Genomic DNA, 19993 nt, shown 5'->3' on the forward strand with positions numbered 1-19993 from the left:
CCACTCTACTCTTAATGACCACGTGAGGGAATAAAACTTCACGTCAACCCTGGATACTTAAAAATGTTGAATATAAATGAGTGTGGGACTGAAAAAAGAGAAAAGAAATCACATTATATCCTATTTTTCTGCTACCAACCATCACATTCCAGTTGGTGGACTTTTGAGCAGAATGAGCTACTTGGCAGTCACTTCATGGTGAGGCCACAGAGAGACCCCTCACGACAAAGTGTCCTCAGCCAGATTTCAAAGGAAGCCTTGCTCCAGCCAACAGTGCACAGAAGCTTCTACCTGTTTCAGGTCTTCTCCTGCATGATAATAACTATGAGGATGATATTCCAGGGAGAATGTTTCCTGACATTAAAAAGAAAAAAACAAACATCTGTGCCTCATCCTATTTTATTAGGGGTCTCTTTGCTGGTGATGATCTTAGACCTACATGTTTTTGCTGGAAACCAAAGGGCATCAGTAAAATGCCTTTCTAAAACCTTACCATCTCAGCATGCAGAGGCAGCATCTGAGTAGTCTCTGCCATGAATCGAACTGTACATACTGCAAAACATGTATGTATTTAAAAGGGGAGTTATGGTTTTAAAGAAGATGGAGCTTTAATCAAATGGAAACTGAGGAATTAACATGATGTCCAAAATCAACAGCCTGAGACTTTGATTTTATCACTCAACAAATCCTTGACAGAAGGTCCATGGGAGTGACATAATAAAATGTCCTGCAGATTTTTCATCAAGAGGGTATAATGATATAGTACATATGAAAGTGAACTGTAAAGTACTATAAAATGAAAAGTATTTTATTTTAAGATATGTTACTAATTGTCACAGCCACCTAAGAAATAGGAAATATTTAATACAAATACACAAACAACACAGTAAATATACTGTGAAGCTATGTTCTCATATTGTAAACGCTATTCATTGAAAAAAGGAAAAATGGAAAAAACTGGGCACTTTTTTAGCATACGAATTAATTACTGATTTTTAAAATAGATTTTAGCTGCTTGATTTTGAGTCAACCTGAGTGGTAAAAAACAAACAAAACAAAACACAAAACAAAACAAAAAAACACCAAAAAACAAAAAACTTATTTTTTTCAAATATATCACTTTCATATTATGCTGGAAATATTTGCTCAAGATGTGTTTTCAGTGTGCAAGCCAGACTGGAAATAGTCCTTTTACATTCAAGTGTCAATTATTGCTCTATTATTTTTCAGATGGTTGAGTCACTTGGTACCCTCTCATCACCATCTGCTTATCTCATTTTTTTTTTTCAAATGCTAACCAGAAAGTGATGTGGGGCTTTGCTCTGTCTTTCTGTTTTCATGGTCCCCCAAAGCAATCTCCCTTTCTTTTTCTTCCTTGTCAGTTTCATAACTTTGACATTAAGGCTGTTTTTCAGCGCTCTGAGTAACCTACAGTTCCTAAGATTCTGCTGTGTGAAGATGACTTACTCTTGGCGAGAACTGCCTATGTCTTCTTGTGGTACAGACACTTCCCTTCTAGGAATTCAGTAAGGCGCAATAACTTGTTTTCTTGACTCAAACAGTGACTCAAACATTCACTATGCATGACATTCTGGGGATTTTGGGAAATACACAGATGAGCCTGCCTCATTTCCTGACCTCAGGAAACTTGCATCACACAAAATAAGATGGAAAGAATATGTGCTAAATGCTATAGAACTGCACAGCCCAATGGAATAGCCACTAGTTATTGCTTATTGAGCCTCTGAAATGTGGCTAGTTCGAATTGAGATGTACTATAAGTAAAACGTTCACCCTGGATTTAGAAGATTTGGTACAAAAATGCAAAGCATCTTATTAATATTTTTATATTGATTACATGTTGATGTGATAATATTTTAGATATATTAGGTTAAATAAAGTCTGTGATTCGGTTCACCTGTTTCTTTGTACTTTATATAGCTACTACAAAATTTAAAATTACATCTGTGGCTCGCATTATTTCTATTGGACAGTATTGCTACAGAAGTTTAGAGAGGAGTGGGGGAGAACTTCCTGTGTGTTGGGGGGTGTCTGACAGTAGAGGGCATGGTGAGCAGAAAACTATCTAAGAGGAGGTGACAATGTGCTGACTCTTGAAGTAGATTTTGCACATGTAGAGCGGAGAAGAGACCTCAGCTAACAGCAGAGGCAATGCTGGGTAGTGGGCAAGACGTGGTCTTCGAATTAAATCTTAGCACCTCTTCTTCTAAGCTGTCGACCTCTCTAACTCTGTTTCCGCATGAAAAAGAATCGGGGTTAGTGATGCCTGTCCCGTAAGATTTGATAGTGTTGAGAGTTATAATGAGTTGATGCATGCAGATTACATGGTGCTTAGAACAAGAAAAAACAGTAAGTAGTGTCTAAATTTACTAGTATGTGGACACTTAGCAGGGTTAAAAGGTGATTTGAAAGATGTAAAAATGACATTAAACCTAAAAGCCATTTTCTCAGCTACTATGCCAGAGAACCACTGTTAAGATCTTGCCTCTCTTTTCAAATCATTGTGTATAAATAATTGCTTATAATCTGAATGAATCCCAAGTTCTCCACAACACATATTCAGAAACCGAGGAAAAAAATACAGTTTCCAGTTGCTTTCTCACTGTTCTTATTCCATTATTGACTTCATAACTTTTTTCGGAAAAAAAAATAGCACTATCAATAGGCCATTGTCTTCCCTTTCCTGTTGATATCCTTATTCACTGAAAGCCCTAGGAAAATATTCAATGGCCCACATCTATCTTCATCAAAATTATGGATGGAAACAACAGCAATTTCTGAGGAGGATGGAGTTTCAATTATCTTAGTGATGATGCAGGAGAAACTGGGCATATCCTCAAGTTCCCATTGAAGCGGTCCTTACAGAGGGTTTTCTGACAGTCTGATACTTTACTGAAATCTTCTGAGAAACTAATACTAGTTCAGCACATGACAGGTTACTCGGAGGGTGACTGACTGGAGAGCTCATTGCAATTACACACAGAAACTAGCTTCTCTTAAAGACTGCTGTTTACCACAGGATGGTGGGCTGACAGTTATGAGGGCCCCAGATATGACAGAGACCCTCACATATTCTTTCTCTCACCTTGAGGTTGTGGCTCCAGGAATTTTAAGAAGACTTCTTCTAGAGGGATTAAAACAAAGTCTACACAAGATTTGACTCAAATTAAGCCCCACAGACCTCTTGCTTCTAATCTGGGTTCCTTGTACATTTCAACTTCTTTTTCCCCTGGATATGTGTTCATAGAGCTAGAAAAGGGTATCTATTGAGAGCTGTCATTCACCTCAAAGTTTTGCTTAGTAATTGCCTTTTTTGTTGTAATAAAAGTATCTAACATTATTGAGCACTCATTGCTGTGCTAAGCATGGTACTATTTCTTTTAATCCTCATAACACCACCATGGATTACATACCATTACCCTTTGTTTTAGTTTTCTATTATTACATAACAAATTAACCACAAAACTTAGGGGCTTGGAACAACAATGATTTATTATCTCTTATGGTTTGTGTGGGTCAGGAATTCAGATAGAGTATAGTGAGTTTGATTTATTTCTGCACCATAAGGTCTGGGATCTCAGCTGGAGGACTTGAAGACTGGATGCTGGAATAATCTGAAGGTTCATTTACTCACATGTCTAGTGGTTAATGCTGGCTGTTAGCTGGGAGTGTTGATTGGCACACCTGTTGATTGAAGACACATGTGGTCTGGCTTCCTCACAACATGGTGATTGGGTTCCAAAGGCAAATGTTGAGAGAGAGAGAGAGAGAAAGAGAGGGAGAGCGAGTACGCCAGGCATAAGCCTAGCCTATTGTGACTTAGCTGGAAGTCACATAGCTTCTGCCACATTTTTTTGGTTGAGGCAATTTCAAAGTTCAGCTCAGATTCAAGGGAAGGAAATAGAGATCCTCTCTCTCTCTCTCTCTCTCTCTCTCTCTCTCTCTCTCTCTCTCTCTCTCTGTTTCTCTGTCTCTGTCTCTTTCTCTCTACTAGAAATAACCCTTATTTAGACATCTGGAAGTAATATTTGCATTCTGTTCTGCAACATCAATCAAATCATCTGATTGTAAAAGTTGAACGACCATAAACAGTATTTACATTAGTATGATTATGTGAATATTGTTCATTGCAAAGCCAAGTAGAGATCTATGATAATTTCTAGAAAGAGCTATGGGCTCAATGTTTTAACCTCATTGCCACCCAAACAAAAATATTAAATGGAATCTCCTTTATTATACTTCATTAATTGCTTAAAATCACGTCATGTTTAAATTTGCTTTATATTGGGACTATTATTTTCTTGTACATTTTATTTGATATTTCTTGAAATAATTCATACCTTTCTCTATTTCTTTGGGTGAGAAGAAATTTGAGCCATCTATAATATCTTTTAGCTATTGCCTACTCTTCTTTTTGAAGATATACCTTTTAAACACCACTGATTTCCTTTCCTATGTATAGTTGATATTTCCTGTTATTTGGATCTTGGATTATTATTAACATTTCTTATATTCCATGTCTTCCTACTTTTTCATTTTACGTCCTCATCTTGCTGGAGTAAATCCTCAAGAAATTGTTCCTTCGAAGTAAACAGTACTTATGCAAGTAGAAATTATTTTATTGTCTCCTAAAATTCCACTGATGAGATGATTGATTAAATACAAATCAAAATTAAATTTCCCTCAGAATTTTTAACGGCCATGCTTGCTGTATCTTCTAGCATTTATTTCAGTGCTGAAAAGTGTAATGCCACTTTGATGCCCCCCTCCCCACCACCCCTTGGTTGGCAACCAAGTATTCTCTTTGTTTGCTTTTTTTTCCTTCTTCTTTGGAAACATTTAGGATCATTTATTTCCCCTGGTATTTATAAAATGCCCTCATTATTTCTTAGATATTGGTCTTTATCATTTCAACATCTTAGTATTCACTGAGTCCTTTCACTTAAATATTTACATGTCTTTTTAATTCTGGGAGATGTTCTTGTTTTATTTCTTTGATAATTTCCTCTTTTCAGTTTCAATGATTTCTCTTTGTGAGACTCTGCTTTGAGAATGTTTGATGTCCTGAATTGATTCTCTATGTCTCTTACCTTCATTCTTTTTTAAAATTATTTTTATAACCTATTTTTTTAATTGAGATATACCTTTATTCTTATATTTCTCATCTCTATGATCTTTGGGAACATTTCTTTGATACAATTTTCCAGAATGTTAGTATTTGTGTTATCTTTGATTTCTTTTTCTGAATTGAATTTCAGCAATCATAATTTTGAGCTCTTTTTTATTTTTAGAGGATAATATTTTACACTAACCATTCTTTCCTTATAGATGTTATATGTTCTCAAACACCTCTGACAATACTAATTAAAGGGAATTTTGTTTGGGTTTTGTTTTTTAAATGTCTTTTTCTTCTGTGATATAGCTGTTTCTTTTGAGTTTAGTTTTTTAGTTTGTTTAATCTTTCATTTGGCAGGCTGTCCTCAGACCTTGTATGTTCTTTGATTATCTGTCTCAGAGTGAGTAAATAAGAAGAGTTAATGGGAAGGCTGCCCTGGAGCTCTGTGTACTTCAGTATGACGAGACAGAGCCAACCTGTTCAGAGCCAAGGTCCTTCCTCTACTTCACTCCCTATGCTGAAATGGAAAGACTTTTATGATCGAGCACCGGCATCCACACAGGTAGAAGTCCCCAGGTATTTCCTTCACTCTATTTTGAGAAGAACTGTCCATTTCCCCCCTGGGAGTAAATACATCCCTAAATGCTTCCCTTTCTGAGTAGAGAGACAGTTACAAGGTGTTAAGAATGGAGGGAGGGGCAGGGTAACTCTTCTTCATATTAACTTTCAATTGATGCCTCTCTCTTCGTTCTACTTTCCACACTAGGTCTCTGTTATACATGCTATCTCTGAGTCCAGGGCTCTCTAGGGTCTGAGACTGGAGGGGAGGTTAGCTTTTTTATCTGATCACCCCCTCCATGCAAGGATCCATCTCTTGATGAAGGAACATCAATGTCACTTCATGAGAATACTATGTGGGATGGAATACATATTGGTGCAGCCATCTTTGGATGGCTTTTGGAAAATGCAATCTACCACACACCTATGTTCTATAGATGAAAAAACAGAAGCTTAAAGAAGGTAAATACATTGCTTATGATCACACCACTGGTAAAAAGAAATGCCAAGATAGAAACCTGCTGTTTTCTAGAATCCATTCTCTTAAAAAAAAAAAAAAAAAATCACTATGCGATTCTATCTCCCACCCCAAATTCTTTCAGGCTTTAAATTAAAAACATGTTAAAGAAAGAATCTGTTTCAAATACATGACTGCTTATTTATTTAAATAGTGTACCACGAATTTCATAAACCTGGAGCAGGGGATAGTAATATGAGGTCACAATAATTTTAAAGTCCAAGTTCCAAGAGTTCAAGCCTCTAATAATGCAGGTCCTGACCTCACCTTTTCCCAGAACTACTTCCTTTTCTTTGCCATGATTTGTATAGCTCCAAAAGATGCCTTCCAATCCCTCTGCCCTCCAGGCCACTACCAAACAGCTACCACATTTTGTAGTTTCCTCTGCCGATGGCGGGACTTCTGAGAACATCAGCGACAAGGGAGTTGGGTCTTCTAGCTCCCGCAGCTGCTGGCTTTGCACAGAAGTAGGAAAATGACCCTGTTCCAACTCTGGGTCACACTTTGTCTTGTCACCTGGGCAGAAGAGAAGCACTGCTTTTCTCAGAGAGCGACCCTTCAGTGTTGCCCACACAGCATTCTCATTTTCCTGCTAATAAAACAAAGCAAAACAAGTCTCCTCACCTCATTCCCACCCCGAGGACAAGCAATAGGTCAGCCTGGATCTGCAACCTCACTTCTGAATGGGTTAGAAATGTGTATTTTTCCTTTCCATGAAAAACAAAACACAACAAAACGGCACCACGTCTACAGGAAGAAGCTCAACTCGATCATAAAAGAACTTACACACCAAACATAAAGTCTGACTTTGTGGGCTAAGTGTGGGTCTTCTAATTATTGGTGACCTCATGGTTTCTGGCAAAACAATGGGTAGATATTCACTTTTCACTTGTCTATCTCAAAAAACTCCTGAGGATGTTTTCCCAAAACAAAAGAGGAGTTAACCCAATGACAGCGGCTCAAAGCTGTGAAAAAGTTTTCCCAGGCTTCTCTCCAGTCCATCAGGAGATCATGGCCACTTTTGGTCACAGCTAGAGTTGTCTTTGCAAGAAGGGAAATTCTTCGTAAAACATTGTCTAAAGATGGGAGCCCAGTTTTCGGAGAGGTAGCAGAAGGCTGTACATTTCACAGTAGGCCTTCCCCTTATGGAATTAAAATTACAGTAGTAGTAGCAGGTAGTAGAATACAAACAGGAGGAGGAGAAAGTGCAGGGGTAACATGTATTGAACTCTTACTAAGTGCTGGTTATGTGCTAAATGCATTCATGTAGCTATGTGAGGTAAATACTGTTATGTGTGTATGTAAAAATACTTCATTTTTTAAAGGTAGTTTTATATTATTTAACAAAGTTTAATTGTCTTCATGGTTATTGAGAATTTGTTTTTGTTTTAATTAAAGTTTATTGGGTGACAATTGTTAGTAAAGTTACATAGATTTCAGGTGTACAATTCTGTATTACATCATCTATAAATCCCATTGTGTGTTCACAATATTTCATTTTTTCAAATGAGGAAACTCAGGTTTAAAGATATAGTAAATTGTCCAAGACCATCAAGCTTTTAAGAGGTGAAACTGGGATTGATACCCAAGCATTCCTACTCCTGAACTCTTATATTATTCTTATGAACTGTCTCCTGTTAAGTGTTAGCTGTTAGCTGTTGTTTTCCTAAGAAATCCAGTTAGAACAAACTTTATTAAACACTCACTATGTGCACAAATCTGCACTAGGGCCTGGGTTATCAGATGAAATAAGAACTAGTCCCTTCACTGAGGGAGCCAGGTGGTTGAATAGAGAAGACAAACGCATGGTGGGAGGGCTCTCAGGGTTCTCCAAGTAGAGAGGGATTCATTTGAACTCTGATAGGCTCTAGGAAAAATTCCAGAAGGTAATTTTAAAGATGAAATTAGTTTACAAATACAATTTTGATAAGTAGAGAAGAAAGGAAAAGCCATTCTAAAAATAATACAAAGGGAAAATAATATAAAGAAGAAAGGCCTGTTAAAATAACATGGCGTGAGAGAGGAAGGCTGACTTGTCAGGTGATGGGTACGAAGATAGATGGTTTGGGAGAGAGCTTCAAGGATGGATTAGGAAAGAGAGCTGGTTAGCCAGTTGTGACGGGTCCCCACAAAGAAGTCTGGATTTGTCCTATAGGCAAAGAGACCTAAGCAGAGCCTTTTGTACAGAGAAGTGGCAGAATCCTGTAGATGTTTCAGATCCCAGGCAGCTCCTACAGGAGCTCATCCTTTAACGAGAGAGTTTTCTGTATCCACCTTGCATCCTGTCAGGCTGGCTGGGGCAGCCCAGAGGGAAGGCCACTGCATTGGGTGGAAATGCATGGAAACCTTACCTTTCATGTCCAGGGTTCTATTTTGTTTCCGTGAGTTGGATTTTTGTGGCTTTGTCTTTCGGAGGGCTCTCATGTTACTTAGATATTTTCCAATGGTGCAGCAAAAGAAAGGCAGAGATTTGGGCTTAAATTCTCAACCAGAGACTGTCAGTGTTGGCCAGTGGTAGTCATTGACTGAGGGGGCAGCAAACATTTGAAGAGGGGAAGAATGTGTGTGGGAGGAGAGCAAATCCCCTTTGACTGAAGCTGACCTAGGGAAGGATCGGGGTTGGAAGGGGCGGGTGGGATGGGAGAAGGGTTACTTCACAGTTGTGGCCTTTTCCCTGGGCCTTTTCAATAGTATTTGTTCATCTTTTTATTTTTAGCCTTAAAGAATTGAAACCAATTCTCATTATTTGAAGCCTAAGACATGAATTTGTTCTAAATGATTTGTTACTCCTTTTTGATACTGAGAAGAAGTCTTCTTCACTGAGATTTATGAAGAGTTGAGTCCTGGTTAATCAGCATTTCTGAGAATGATCTGGAGTCCAGAAAACCAGTGCCTGCAATGACCATATTCTCTCTGTACCTTGACTAACCTTGGAAAGCTTGAGCAAACCATTCTACCTGTTCTTCCTGCTAGGTTAGAACAGGTGAGTCAGATCTTGCAAGGAGACCAAGTGGCTTTTTTGCCTCAATAACATTTCTGCTTTCAAACTGAGTAATATTTAAAAGTGGTCTAATTCCACATGTTTTGCTATATTTCCATTTGAGTAGCTCTGGCATGCAGCTTGCAAGGTAATCCATCTGTCCACAGAGTTATTGGTTGGAAAGTTAATTAGGGTGGTAGAGATGGCATATAAAACCATATCTGTATGTTTAAGTAAGTTACGTTTAATTGAGGATATAATACACACATGCACACCTATGCAAATTGTTCTCCAAACCAGCAGTATAAACTCCTTGGTTCTGTGGCCCCAGCAAAGTTAAGAGGAGAGGAGAAGGACAGGTGTACATCAGGACACGAGAATCGCCGTGGTGGAGACAACACATATGAGGATTGGGGTGAGAACACTCCAGCCCAGGAGAATGAGTAATGCCAGAAACCCTGTCGGGGGCTCCACTTGGACTCAGGCTTTTGTCTGATTCTGGTCAAATTCTTCTGAGCAGACAGCGTGACGGTTCTATGTGAAGCTGACTGTGGGTCCACACACAATTAGTCTTATTAAATACATGAATTCCAGTTGCCTACACAAGATATCCAGCCCCTTTCTTAGCTTAGGCTCTAGGATAAATCTTTTTCTTTTCTTGTCTTTCTTTCTTTTTCTTTCTTTCTTTCTTTCTTTTTTGATTGTTAGAGAGAAATAAGTTTGACATTAAAAACAAACAAACAAACAAAAACAAACCCTGCATTTTACTCCTTCAGTGATTTACTGAATAGCCAAATGTGCCAAGTGCTGCTCAAGGCAAGGAATAGAGCAGGGCTAAGGTGGCCCCAGCCCTGCTCTCCCAGAGCCCACATGCTCGAGGCGGGAAGACAGTAACAAACTAGTAAATAAGTAAACCCACTAGAAGATTGCAGATAGCCCTGAGTGATGTGAAGACAATAAAAGGGGGGAAGTGATAGAATGATTGGGTAGCAATTTTAGGTCATGTGGTCCGAGCTGAGTACCAGAGAAAGTGACATTTGAGCTCAAGATATGTGCCTACATTTTTATTGTGTCCCATTGTCATGTAGAGCTACCTGATTCAAGAAGAATTCCAGGAGAAACAATAGATACCTGGATAGTACTCAAGTCTATTGCTTAAGATAAACAGTTTTCTATGGTTAGTTTCTCAATTCAACCAATATCCTCTGAGGACATTTGATTGTTATTCTTCTTGAAAGGCAGGCTGCTAGTGGGGAAAGTGTCAGGGCTGGCTGACTGCTCCTGTCAGTAAGAGCTTAGCTAGAATTACCTGGTGTTCATTATAACCCTTTCCCTTCCTTTATTTTATTGCTACATTTTTTCTGGAAGGTTCTTTTTATGTGCGGGAGGATGACATCAATGAAACTGATTTCACAAACCGCCATACAGCTTTATTGTGACATCTAAAATCCTCCTTTCTTTGCTCACTGCTGTAACCAATGAGTGCATATTGACTCTATCAATGAGTGGCCCACTGCTATTTAAAGATGCAAGGCGTTTCTGAGCTTTCCATAAGGGAATAATTAAACCACTGCAGGTAACAAAGAAATAATTTTGAGGGATATTAAGCACCCTTAATTAGCACATTTGAGTTTCATTTCTCCACAGGGAAAATAGTCTCATGGCAATTTGCCACGTCAAAGCTTCTAAAAACTTCTCCCTAAACTTAGAGCTGAAGTTCTTTTTACAATGCAAATGAGGACTACAAAATCTTTTCAGGCAAATCATTCACAAGCATTTAGGAAGCCTCAGGGCCTCTGGATTTTGTTAATGTTAATAATTCTGTGGCACCCACTGGGGAGGCCTTATGAAAAATATAAAGCTGGCAAAGTCAGAGTACCTACATCTTCTCATAATCCACATCAGTGCAGATTTGTGAAAGTTCATTTTTTTCTAAATCCTGATTATTCTGTAATGTAATTGCATTTTAGAATTTAAGTGAATTAAGAGAGAATAAAAAAATGCAAGAAAAAATAAAAACAAGCTCAGCCTAGACACATCCATCACATGGAGTTGACTGCTTACAGTAGCTCATGCAATTAGGGGGGCAGAAGGTATTACAGTTTATTGGTCTCAAATTCAATTAAATGAGACGAATGAATTCATTGGAATATTTATGATAGGATTCTCCTATGGTATCTAGGCATCTATGCTGCACAGAATTTAATTTAACAATGTAAGAGGGCTGATCTGTTTGGTTATTATGTAGATATATATATATATATATATATATATATATATATATATATATATGTTTAAGTTTAGGGGAAAGACTTTTAAAATTATGTGTACTTTCCCAATAGGAGCATGTAGAGTTTAATTTAATACATGTTAATGACTGCCAGGTAATGATTAGTTTAAACTTGGACATGAACATTTGCCTTAGAGGCACTTCTGAAGGCAAAACTAAATGATGAACAATTATTGCAAGGGAAGGTTCCCTTTGAAATTCTACCCTCCTTGGATCTATACACGAGAATAAACTTAAACTCTGATGACTAATGAGGGAAAGGAAGAACGCAGTCATTTGAGGTAGCTTTGGTTCTCAAACAGTATATGATAAAATGATTTGTGACATCTAATTGTCCACTATTAGAAATAGTACAGAAAAATATTTAAAGTGCTAGGGAGGGAAGCTGGTAACTAACAAGCACTGCCAATATAACCATGTGGCCTAAGTTCTTTGATTCTGTTTTCTGATGGGATCCTGCAGGCAGCTAGCAATATAATCCAATACATCCCTTTGAACATTTGAGGATTTGTTATAGGGTGAAGCAAAACATGATTTATTTTTTGGACTTTAAATTTCTCTTTCTAACTTTTGAATGTGCTTCTGTCTGACAGTAATAACTTCCTGCTTTTTTTTTCCTTTCTGGCTCTGCTTTTTTCTCCTTATTCCTTTTTCCCTGCACCCTCTAAGAGAGTAGAAGTTTAGGACTAAAGAGGTTCTCAAATACTAGTGCATTGCCTACCTAGTGTCTTCTTCCAACTGGAGAAACTTTTTACAGGAGGGCAGATTCTGGTTTTAACCCTGCCCTTCTCTCCACAGTGCTTTGCGTTAACTCCAAAATATTAAAGGAAACATAGAGGATGTCAATTTCCAAGTCAGTTTCAGACAGAAATACATTTTCCAACATTTCTAACAGGGAGACCTCTGCCCAAACACTTCCCATAATAGGATGTTGACTGCTTGATGAAGCTATTGATTAATTTTTGGCCACTTTGAGCATTTCTTCTATAGAGATAAAAATTAGCCTTATAGGTATTTATTTCAGCCAACTGTCCCAAGCTCTGTCCTTTGGATCCACACAGAGCAAGTCAAATCTCCCCCACCTGATGACGCTTCCAATGTTGGAACACACTGGAAACTATCAGGTCTCCAATGATCTTTTTACTCTCTAGTTTCTACATTGTTCCCGGGTGACAGGAATACAGCTGTCCTTGTGAACTATACTTGCTCCTTACACTTGACTCAGTTTCTTGACCTCCTGAGATTTAAAATCCATCTCCACAATTTCTCAAGTTCTCTTCAGCTTTCATCTTCCGGCTTCCTTGTTTGTATAAGCTGCGTGTATCAAAACCTAGTTTCTTTATGAGTTTCCACAATATGTCACTGGTTTTAAGAAGTTTGTGCCTAATATGTTTATAGCTTAGCAGCAAAAACATCATGAGGAGTCACATAGTAAGGGGCATGAGTTTCTGACACTTCACTCCAATCCCCTCTCTCCCTTCCTTACATCACCCTCAATTTCTCCGCTGAGTGAAAGCTACATCTACTAATCTCAGAAATAAAGGCCTACTCATTATCAAGTGTGAAAGTCTCACCTGCCTAAAAGGTAGATTGTCTCAACAGAGTCTGGCTCTTGCTTCCGTAAAACAATGCAATTTTATACACATTGTAATAACATAATAATAATAATTAATAATAATAACTGCCTCCATTTAAACATTAAACGTGTTACATTATCTCATTTAAATCATACTTTAACCCCATATGCTATAGTATTAGTATTATTCCCTTCATACATGTGAAGAAACTGAGGTTTCATGAGGTCAGATAATTTTCTAATGAAAAATATGTTATTTTCAGCAAGGCTAGTACTTAAACCTACAATTTTTTTTTAAACTCCAAAGTTAGTACACTTAACATGTATACTAAATGTCTCTTCAAGATTTCCATATCCCTCACCATCCTGACTGTTGTTCTCTGGATAAATTCCATTTTTTAAAATATGACCTTCTAAATGGATATAGTGTTTTAGGTGTGAAGACAAAGAAGTCATTGAAGATTGCAAACACTGGTGAACAGATGTGCTTGACTTGCCCATCCATTGTTTTTAATACATTAAAGAAAAAAAAAAGGAGATGGAAAAGGGGAATTTGAATACCTGTATAATCTCTAGTCCACCCCTTTGTTCCTTTTACCTGGCCTGTTCCTTTCAATTTGTTATCTCTCTGGCCCTTAAAGACATCTGAGTTCACAATCTCTACTTTTTCTTTTTTTAAAAAGGAACTTTATTGGGGAACAGTGTGTACTTCCAGGACTTCTTTTTTCCAAGTCAAGCTGTTGTCCCTTCAATCCTAGTTGTGGAGGGTACCATTCAGCTTCAATTTGTAGTCCTTTCAGTCTTAGTTGTGGAGGGCACAGCTCAGCTCCAGCTCCAGTTGCCATTTTCTAGTTGCAGGGGGCGCAGCCCACCATCCCTTGCGGGAGTGGAACCGACAACCTTGTGGTTGAGAGGACACATTCCAACCAACTGAGCCATCTGGGAGCTCAGTGGCACCTCAGCTCAAGGTGCCATGTTCAATCTTAGTTGCAGGGGGTGCTGCCCACCATCCCTTGCGGGACTCAAGTTGTTGAACCGACAGCCTTGTGGTTGAGAGCCCACTGGCCCATGTGGGAATCGAACCGGCAGCCTTCAGAGTTAGGAGCATGGAGCTCCAACTGCCTGAGCCACTGGGCCGGCTCTCTACTTTTTTTTTATAACAGCATATTCTTGCCATCCATCTTGGATTTAATAGTTAACAGTTATAATTCTTCTTAAAGCAACTCAATAAACCTCTGGTTGATGGTAACTTCTAAGCCTGCTGTGGAATGAATATGAATTGCCCGTGCTCTAAACGTACTGTTTTGTGTAAAGCAATTTAGCTAATGAGTGTACCTAGCTATTCATCCAGCTTCTACATCTAATATGACCTGTCTGTTCTCTACTTGTCTTCACATTTTAAATTTTATTCAGGAAATTATATGCTATAAGGTCACTCATGTTCTGAGGAATTCATGAATATTATGGGATTTAAACTTTAAGAATTTCAATTTTTCTCTGTATCTACAGAGTTGGCAAATGATTCCCATGATGCCTACCTGTTAAAAAAAAAATCAGGGCTATCTGGTCACTCTTTTTATGTCTAAATTGGAAAAAGCACTGAATTCTCCATAAATCACTAGGTGAGTAGTTGATCATTCTATAGGCAAGTTAAGCTTTTTTTTTTTTTTTTAGATTTTTTTTTTTTAATTGGGGAAGGGGAACAGGGCTTTATTGGGGAACAGTGTGCACTTCCAGGCCTTTTTTCCAAGCAAGTTGTTGTCCTTTAAATCTTAGTTGTGGAGGGTGCCGTTCAGCTTCAAGTTGTTGTCCTTTCAGTCTTAGTTTTAGAGGGCACAGCTCAGCTCCAGGTCCAGCTGCCGTTGCTAGTTGCAGGGGGCACAGCCCACCATTCCTTGCGGGAGTCAAACTGGCAACCTTGTGGTTGAGAGGACATGCTCCAACCAAATGAGCCATCCGGGAGCTCAGCGGCGGCTCAGCTCAAGGTGCCGTGTTCAATCTTAGTTGCAGGGGGCGCTGCCCACCATCCCTTTCAGGAGTCGAGGAATTGAATTGGCAACCTTGTTGTTGAGAGCCTGTGCTCCAACCAACAACTGAGCCATCCGGGAAGCAGCTCAGCTCAAGGTGCCGTGTGCAGTCTTAGTTGCAGGGGGCAGAGCCCACCATCCCTTGCGGGACTCGAGGAATTGAATTGGCAACCTTGTGGTTGAGAGCCTACTGGCCCATGTGGGAATCGAACCGGCAGCCTTCGGAATTAGGAGCACGGAGCTCTAACTGCCTGAGCCACTGGGCCAGCCCCAAGTTAAGCTTTTTTATTGGTGTTCTTCACAGAGGCAAGGGTGACATGGAATTTCATTCCAAGGTATTCCTAATTCCTTTCTGTAGAAGTGATTAGTCAAATACACAGTGCTGTGCTTTGTTCAGGGTGATGTGACCGGACATGAATCTTGTCCCTGAGTTTTAGGTCCATCTAGCCAACATAAAGTATTATCCCTATTTTACAAAAGTGAAACCTAAGGAGATTTTGCCAGGCCCCTCAAGATAATGTCTTCATTAAAGGATTTTCTAATAGTCATAGGTGTGCCAAAATGGAATGGATCAATTTGTTAAATAGTGAGCTCCCTGTCATCAGAGATGTTTAATAATAGTTTGCATGGGCACAGAGAGTGAATTATACTCATTGGCATATCAGGTCACTTCCAGCCCTGAAATTCTCTTTCAATATAAAGTCAGTAATTTCAAGCAATATTTTAGGTTACTTATTTCTCCCACAAACGACCAGATGATTGGCTGAATTCTCTATTTCTCTTTGGTTATAAAAATCTTTGCATAGCAGAACTCAGGCTTTCTGGCTAATAATTCAGATGCCCTGCCCCTTAAATGCTATTTGTTTATATGTACACATAGAAAATGCCACCAGGGTTGACCATATCTAGTTGAACATATCTATGAAATTATAGACATATAACAAAGGTGAATGTAATCACTAACTGGACAGCCCAGTCTGGTTGTGTCTCACTTTTATTTGTTAGTTTTGCAACACATTTGGCATGCTTAAAATTTTAGTGGGATACTGACATAACATTTGTATGTTAAAGAAAATTACAAGGGGGAAAATTAACATTTAAATAGATTTGGATTTTTAGGGAAAAGACAGAAAATCCAGCCTGTGATTTGGCTTAGCTAGGAAACAAGAGTAATTGATGGTTGTCAGTATTAGAAAAGATTTTCCAGAGAAAGGAACTGTCAAGATAAAGGAAGGAGGAGAAAGATCTTCAGCCCTAATTCCTAATATTGTTGTAAGAAAGACTGTGAGCAGGGGAAGGAGCAGTCCTGCTGGAGAACTTCCAGCAAATAATATTCAATTCCTGTCCAGGTTACACACCTTAACTCAGCTTACCTCCAACACTGTAAGATAAACACTTACATGTTTTTCTTAAAATGGCAGGAGATGCTGAGTTTTCTGCACTGTTACTGGTGATTTGCATATTGTGCTAATGAATCCTGCCTACTTCTAGCCCAACCCCCTTCCTAAATACTGTATAAATGAAAAGCGAAGAGACTACTACCTGGATAGCAGAAAAATGAGTGTAGATTTAAGATAGTTTTGCCAACCATAGCAAGAAAGTTATATATTCATGAGAAATGACTGCAGAAATATCATTTGACAATATTTCCAAATTATTCCGAGGGAAAACCGGTTTCTTTTAAAAATCAATGAATTGTGTGTTTGAATTGAATGCTTACTTTTAGCACTGTTCTGTGTTATAAGCAATAAATACATTTATTTGTATATTTTTTAAAACTTAGAATAATTGAGCATGTATTGTGTACCAAGCATTGTACTATAGACTTATATGATATTATCATAGCTAAAATGTTCTCACTAAAAGAAGTAGGAGTACTCTTTGGCCTCATACTAAAGGCCATTTGTAATCTGGCTTCTCAACTACAATTTGTTTATTGTCCCTGAGCAAAGTTTCCTCACTTTTTTCCTTTGCTCATGTCTTTTAAAACCTATTCATTCTTCAAAGTCTGATTTCATTTTTGCCTCTTCCTCGAAGCTTTCCATAACTTCGTCAACATAGAATGTCTCCTTCTTCCTTTCAGCAGGAAGCCCTTGTTATCTGCAGTACTCTGGCACTTATTACATGTTGTCCAGTGCCATCTTGAGTGGTGCTGGTGTATATTGCTACCTGGCTTTTCATGTGAGCACATCCCGCTTCCCAAATATATTTTGTGGTTTTTTTGTTTGTTTGTTTTGTTTTTTTTTGTCAAACAAATACTATAAGTTTGTATTATGCAACTCATAGTGGAAATTCAACTAAACTTCTGCCTAGTCCCTTGCATGTAAGAAGTGGACTCAAATATATGTAGAAGAATTAAGACCTGGGTGTGTGCCTAAGAATGAAAAGTAATGCTCAGCTTTGTTGCCTGCAAAAAAGAAGGTGTATACTCATATGATGTTTTACATTCAGGACCCAAAACATACTTTCCTAATACACACTGTAGGCAGTAGAAACTCCCACCCCCAACAAAACCTTTTTTTCACCTTTTCTCTCTCCTTATTGCTTCTATTTATAGCCCACCTATTGGCTTTCTCGCGGAGCTATAAACATCTTTGATGAATAAATTGTATTTTAGTTTCCTGGGGCAAAAATTAGAAGTCTTTTCTGAACAAGTATAAAGAGGCCTCCCTGGGAGGTATTGTGTGCTATGCCTTTCCTGTAACCAAGCTTCCCTTGAGGGCTGAGCTGAGGTCAGCATAGTTTTAAATAGGTATACTCTTAGAGTAATATCTTGTATAGTGGAACTCTTTTGGATTAAAATAACAGCAACCCAACTAAACAGGATTAAAATAACAGCAATCCAACTAAAAGGGGGAATTTTTCATGAGGATATGAGATTGTTTCACAGAAGAGAAAGCGGTTGGCCTCCAGATACCATGTAGAGCTATGTCTCTTACCTTTAGTTAATGCTCCAGGTCTGCTTTATTCTTTTCTCTTGTTGCAAGCTAGCTTCTGCTTTTTCTATCCATATAATGAAGACAGGCTAACAGCATCTGAGTCTGACATCCTAGACTCCAAGTGTACAGAGAAACATTGCCTCGACCCATGGCCCAATACCTGAAGAACTTTAACTGCTATCTTGGGCCAAGGGTCCATCTCTGAACCAATGAAATGTGGTCAGATGTGGGATGATATTTTACTTTATGGTATTTCTGAGGTAATCATTTGGCAGGAGGGTGGTAGGGATGGGCTGTTGCCTAGAGGAGATATGCTGGACAGATCAAAGCTTAGAGGTTTGCTACACTGTACATGTGTATAGAGGTGAGGCGTTTACAAACCCCTTCCCATATGTTCTTATGTGAGCTGCATGGCAGTTGAGTAACACAGGCAGGACAGGAATTATTGGTACACAACTTACACCAGAGGGCATTAAATATTCATAGAAACTAAGTGACTTGTGCAAGATTCACAAATAAGTAGTAAATTGTCATTCCACTATTCAACAAAACCCGTCTTTCAAAATGTTCCTGAAATCCCACCACCTTCTTGGAGTTGATGATCAGGAGAGGAATACCATCTTACCTTGTCTTCTCTAGAAAACAGAGCAGTTCCAGGGGAGTGTAATTTCAGGGAAGCAAGAATGAGGGAAAAGGAGAGTGAGGCAGAGAACTAAAGAAAGGAAATATAAGGGAGTGAGTTACTGAGCAGGTCACAATTTTGAAGCTGATAGCTGTTTATCACAGGATATTAATATTTTCAGAGAGGCTGTTTGAAGCTATCATGTGTGCCCCAATAGGTGGATGTGTGGGGGTGAGGGTGGTAGCAGGAAAAGATATGGATCCACTGGCTTCCATTTCCCTTGGTCCAAGTTCAGGCCCTAGGGAATTAACTCACCAACACTTCCTGTTGTATGTGCTTGAAGACACAGCAGGACCTGCTGGGCCGCCGAGAAGTCCTAGGGTAGAAGGCAAGACATTGTCAGGTCATACATGGCAGTGACATGAGGGATCAGAGGTAGCCATGGAAGGAGTCTGGCTGGCCCAGAAAATCATCAGCAACAATGAGCAGCTGGCTGCACGGTCTAAAGTGGGGATGGTGACACCTGCTCCCTGATGAAGGCTTACTTCTAGGACACTTCTCCTATTTCACCTCAGAAGTGATCTAGCCCTTTTTTTATGCCCACACTACTCATCACATGAGTATATAAACATTTAACACAATTATTTATTCAAATTTTTTCCTCTCCTAAAGAAGATTTTTGTGAGGTTGGAGTACTGGTGACTCACTGATTCATAGTTTGTTGAATACCTACTATGTGCTGAGCATTATTTTAAGTGCTAGGGATAGAATAGTGACAGACACAAATCTTTAACTTTTTGAAGCTTACATTTTAGTGTGTGTGTGTGTGTGTGTGTGTGTGTGTGTTTGTAGAAACCAATAAAGAAATAAGTAACAAATATATTGTGTTAGAAGGTGATAAATGCTTTGGAAGAAAACAAAGCAGGAAAGTTGGAGAGGAAGAGCAGGTGTGGGAGTGAGGGTCGTAGATTAATTAGAGTGGCCAGGGAAGGCTTCACGGAGTGAGTGACATTCTAGAAAGAGCAGATGGTTAGGGGAGGAAAGTTCCAGAGATAGACAAAAGCAAGTGCAAAGGCTCTAAGGCATCTGGATGTTTTCCAGGAAGAGCAAGGAGGGCAATGTGACCATAGCAAAGGGAGAGGTTGATGAGAGAAGAGAGACTAGATGAGGTTGGAGAGTTAATATAAGGCCAAACATCTTAGAACAATGAAATGACTTTCACTTGAGGAGGGAGTGAGGAGGCAGTTGGGCTTTAGAGCACAGAAGTGATCTGACTTACTTTTCAACAGGGTCCCTCTGGCTGAGTTAACGCAGGTGAGAAACGGTCATTGTTTGGACCAAGATGGT

General features: G+C 38.9%; 1 long non-coding RNA gene across 2 annotated transcripts in view; it reads right to left on the bottom strand.

Annotated features, from left to right (window-relative positions):
- The window catches only part of LOC141567506 (uncharacterized), a 53471-nt gene extending 34447 nt beyond the window's left edge, over positions 1–19024 (bottom strand). For both annotated transcript variants that reach the window (XR_016019716.1, XR_012490170.2), the window contains exons 1-2: positions 18962–19024; positions 18025–18134 (exon numbers count right to left, since the gene is read on the bottom strand). This is a non-coding gene — a long non-coding RNA (uncharacterized LOC141567506). The remainder of the gene's footprint in view (positions 1–18024; positions 18135–18961) is intronic.
- Positions 19025–19993: the final 969 nt, after the last annotated feature.

This window comes from Rhinolophus sinicus, chromosome 17, assembly GCF_057876585.1.
Source record: "Rhinolophus sinicus isolate RSI-liver-muscle chromosome 17, RSI-T2T, whole genome shotgun sequence".
Classification (NCBI taxonomy): domain Eukaryota; kingdom Metazoa; phylum Chordata; class Mammalia; order Chiroptera; family Rhinolophidae; genus Rhinolophus; species Rhinolophus sinicus.